This window comes from Eurosta solidaginis, chromosome X (genome assembly GCF_040869045.1).
Source record: "Eurosta solidaginis isolate ZX-2024a chromosome X, ASM4086904v1, whole genome shotgun sequence".
NCBI lineage: Eukaryota > Metazoa > Arthropoda > Insecta > Diptera > Tephritidae > Eurosta > Eurosta solidaginis.
In genome coordinates this window covers 96,991,322-96,996,707 of record NC_090324.1, presented here as the reverse complement: position 1 = coordinate 96,996,707, position 5,386 = coordinate 96,991,322, and positions in this window count along the sequence as shown.

Genomic DNA, 5,386 nt, shown 5'->3' with positions numbered 1-5,386 from the left:
TGCAAATCACTGATAATGCTGGATTTTTGTTTATTGTCAATTACTTTGTTTGACATTCCCAAGTGCTCATGGTTTATTAACAATTGTTTTTGTTTTTATCGGCCTATTGATAAATCATTCAAGGTTCGAATCAAGCTCAAGGCCAGAACAATAATTTTTTTCTAATGATAATTATTGTTATTTTTTAATTTTTCTAAATTTGAAAAATTGTATTTTGTTTTTGGAATAGTAAGTAGAAAATTTTTCAGACAACCTGCCATAGCTGCGCAGATAGATCCATTTCGAAGGGTGCTAAGCCTTCATCATAAGTACGCTTTAGGCATGCTGCGCTAACCATTTAGCTATACAGCGGTGGTTTGTTTGACTGGCAAATTTCCTACTTCTATTCCTTTTTACCAACTATATTTATTCAGTGTTGCGCCATCTGGTGCAAATCTCTGATAATGCTGGATTTTTGTTTATTGTCAATTACTTTGTTTGACATTCCCAAGTGCTCATGGTTTATTAACAATTGTTTTTGTTTTTATCGGCCTATTGATAAATCATTCAAGGTTCGAATCGAGCTCAAGGCCAGAACAATAATTTTTTTCTAATGATAATTATTGTTATTTTTTAATTTTTCTTAATTTGAAAAATTGTATTTTGTTTTTGGAATAGTAAGTAGAAAATTTTTCAGACAACCTGCCATAGCTGCGCAGATAGATCCATTTCGAAGGGTGCTAAGCCTTCATCATCAGTACGCTTTAGGCATGCTGCGCTAACCATTTAGCTATACAGCGGTGGTTTGTTTGACTGGCAAATTTCTTACTTCTATTCCTTTTTACCAACGATGTTTATTCAGTGTTGCGCCATCTGGTGCAAATCACTGATAATGCTGGATTTTTGTTTATTGTCAATTACTTTATTTGACATTCCCAAGTGCTCATGGTTTATTAACAATTGTTTTTGTTTTTATCGGCCTATTGATAAATCATTCAAGGTTCGAATCGAGCTCAAGGCCAGAACAATATTTTTTTTCTAATGATAATTATTGTTATTTTTTAATTTTTCTAAATTTGAAAAATTGTATTTTGTTTTTGGAATAGTAAGTAGAAAATTTTTCAGACAACCTGCCATAGCTGCGCAGATAGATCCATTTCGAAGGGTGCTAAGCCTTCATCATCAGTACGCTTTAGGCATGCTGCGCTAACCATTTAGCTATACAGCGGTGGTTTGTTTGACTGGCAAATTTCCTACTTCTATTCCTTTTTACCAACTATATTTATTCAGTGTTGCGCCATCTGGTGCAAATCACTGATAATGCTGAATTTTTGTTTATTGTCAATTACTTTGTTTGACATTCCCAAGTGCTCATGGTTTATTAACAATTGTTTTTGTTTTTATCGGCCTATTGATAAATCATTCAAGGTTCGAATCGAGCTCAAGGCCAGAACAATAATTTTTTTCTAATGATAATTATTGTTATTTTTTAATTTGTCTAAATTTGAAAAATTGTATTTTGTTTTTGGAATAGTAAGTAGAACATTTTTCAGACAACCTGCCATAGCTGCGCAGATAGATCCATTTCGAAGGGCGCTAAGCCTTCATCATCAGTACGCTTTAGGCATGCTGCGCTAACCATTTAGCTATACAGCGGTGGTTTGTTTGACTGGCAAATTTCCTACTTCTATTCCTTTTTACCAACTATATTTATTCAGTGTTGCGCCATCTGGTGCAAATCACTGATAATGCTGGATTTTTGTTTATTGTCAATTACTTTGTTTGACATTCCCAAGTGCTCATGGTTTATTAACAATTGTTTTTGTTTTTATCGGCCTATTGATAAATCATTCAAGGTTCGAATCGAGCTCAAGGCCAGGACAATAATTTTTTTCTAATGATAATTATTGTTATTTTTTAATTTTTCTAAATTTGAAAAATTGTATTTTGTTTTTGGAATAGTAAGTAGAAAATTTTTCAGAAAACCTGCCATAGCTGCGCAGATAGATCCATTTCGAAGGGCGCTAAGCCTTCATCATCAGTACGCTTTAGGCATGCTGCGCTAACCATTTAGCTATACAGCGGTGGTTTGTTTGACTGGCCATGGATCTATCTGCGCAGCTATGGCAGGTTGTCTGAAAATTTTTCTACTTACTATTCCAAAAACAAAATACAATTTTTCGAATTTAGAAAAATTAAAAAATAACAATAATTATCATTAGAAAAAAATTATTGTTCTGGCCTTGAGCTGGATTCGAACCTTGAATGATTTATCAATAGGCCGATAAAAACAAAAACAATTGTTAATAAACCATGAGCACTTGGGAATGTCAAACAAAGTAATTGACAATAAACAAAAATCCAGCATTATCAGTGATTTGCACCAGATGGCGCAACACTGAATAAATATAGTTGGTAAAAAGGAATAGAAGTAGGAAATTTTCCAGTCAAACAAACCACCGCTGTATAGCTAAATGGTTAGCGCAGCATGCCTAAAGCGTACTGATGATGAAGGCTTAGCACCCTTCGAAATGGATCTATCTGCGCAGCTATGGCAGGTTGTCTGAAAAAGTTTCTACTTACTATTCCAAAAACAAAATACAATTTTTCAAATTTAGAAAAATTAAAAAATAACAATAATTATCATTAGAAAAAAAGTATTGTTCTGGCCTTGAGCTCGATTCGAACCTTGAATGATCTATCAATAGGCCGATAAAAACAAAAACAATTGTTAATAAACCATGAGCACTTGGGAATGTCAAACAAAGTAATTGACAATAAAAAAAAATCCAGCATTATCAGTGATTTGCACCAGATGGCGCAACACTGAATAAATATAGTTGGTAAAAAGGAATAGAAGTAGGAAATTTGCCAGTCAAACAAACCACCGCTGTATAGCTAAATGGTTAGCGCAGCATGCCTAAAGCGTACTGATGATGAAGGCTTAGCACCCTTCGAAATGGATCTATCTGCGCAGCTATGGCAGGTTGTCTGAAAAATTTTCTACTTACTATTCCAAAAACAAAATACAATTTTTCAAATTTAGAAAAATTAAAAAATAACAATAATTATCATTAGAAAAAAATTATTGTTCTGGCCTTGAGCTCGATTCGAACCTTGAATGATTTATCAATAGGCCGATAAAAACAAAAACAATCTACCTAAATTTTAAAATATAACCAACATTATTAAATGGAAATTTGAAATTTACTTAGACTTGTACTTAAACTTTGAAAAGTAAATTTTTTAATAGCAATAGTTGACTATGTATTTCACTAGTTATTAGAATTATGTCTACTCCGACTCTGCCTCTGTGCATCCGCAAAAGCATATGTGGTATTCGATCTCGACTCGCCCGTGGTAACCGTACGTGATGGGTACGGCTGGATAATCAATGGCTACTTCAAATAAATTCATGTAATAAACCTAGCCCGTTATGAGGAAATAATAAACCGCCTGGAAATTGAAGTCAAGAAACTGGATGAAACGAACGACCTCACAAACGTCATTTTTTCCACTTGAGTAAAATCCAAACACAGCTCGAGGAGTTAAAAGGCCCAAAGAACAAGAGAGTCAAGCGATCAATCAACTGGATAGGATCGGCTTGGAAATGGATAGCCGGTCCCCCCGACGCTTCCGACTGGGATGAGCTCCTACGAGCCCAAGACTCGCTAGTATCTAACAGTAACCAACAATACAAGGGAAATTCTGAAATCTTTAAAAAAACTCATGAGTTATTGCAGGTTGTCAACGGCATCGTAAACAATACAAATGACATCATTGGCCAGAATCATGTCATAAAGCTTTCACAAGAAATCTTTCAGAAAGTCGACATGGACGAAATGGTGCAGGCCTGCCAGATGGCTAAGGCAGATATTGTCTACAGCAACCTACTAGACAAAGAAGAGGTCAATGGACTTATAAGCGTAGTAGATGTCCTTCCATACAGCAATGTGATCGAAGAAATAGAATTCAGCGAACCTTCAATCTACACCAACGGCACGATGCTACTCTACGTTGTGTCCATGCTAAAGGTAGCCCAAACGAAATTTAACCATCTGATCACCAGAGCAATTGTAAAAGACGGACATCGCATAGACCTGAAGTACAGCACAGTCTTAATCAACAAAGAGCAAACGTATGGTATCAAGGATAGCTGCACCCACCTTACAAGCGCAATGGTATGCAAACAAAAAGCGCTGGATCTACTTCGAGAGGACGAGTGTTTGCCACTTCTGCACAAAATTGGTAAAACTAGTTGTCGGTACATCAATTGCAATGACTCAACGATCGAGGTGATCAAGGAAGACACGATTCTCTTAGACAATTTCAATAACACCGTGTGGTCAGATAATGCTCCCAATCACTTGAGCGGCTCTTACATCCTTCAAACGGATAATGAAACGATTCGCATTTGTGACAGAATCTACTGGAGTATGAGTAGTTCAGGAGATCAAATACTCCCCCCTGTGCTATCTACTATTGCGAATAAAAGCCTTGCAGTTAACCTTAATCTTGTACACGAGGTGACAATCGGCAATGTTAAGCTCTTGAGGTACCTGGGGGACAAAACAAATTGGTTCACGGCGTCGGAAACTTTGGGGCTACTTCTGCTCCTACTCATGAGTTGGATAATTTGGAGGAAATTAACAACGGGATCAAAATTCCCGGAATTGCGACTGTCCCACAGTGGGGTAATCGAGCCTGAAAATGGAGATCAATTCATACGAGCATTTAATTCAAAATAGTTTGATGTAATTATATGCTTAGTACCAAATGAAGTAAAAAAAAAGAAAAGTCCGCAAATAGTTTAGTGAAATTTTTTTTTTATCGAGTTTTTAATATCATTAGTACAGATCGAAAAAAGTAAAACTTTAGTCGTTCCTCTTAAAAATAATTTATATGTTATCTAATAATTTGTTAAATTTCTGATCATCATAAATTACGAATTAAACATAATTTGTATTATTATCTTAATAATCTTTATATTTTTTGACAATACTTTCTTCTTCTCATCATCTTCCGGAAGAGAACATAGGAAATTACTTTACTCAGTTGTAATGTTTCGACATTGTATATATTTTTTTCCTTAACATATATAAGTTATTGTTAAGTCTAGAAAGTAATATATAATAAATACTAATTATCTTAATTTTTAATAAAGATCGTCATCATCTTCGTCTGAGTCACTTTCGGAACTATTGTCGCCATCTTCATTGCTGTAGTTGTCCATAATTATCAAATTTTGTGCCTCTATCGGCAATTTCTTAATTTTTTTTTAGGTAGTTTTCGCATACTTGATATAAATGTATCGGAAGAGATAAAAAGTCTTTTGAATATATCTTCATTTGTCTCTTTTCTGCCACATTTTCGAGAAAAATTGTCTCTATAGTTTTTAAAATCTTTG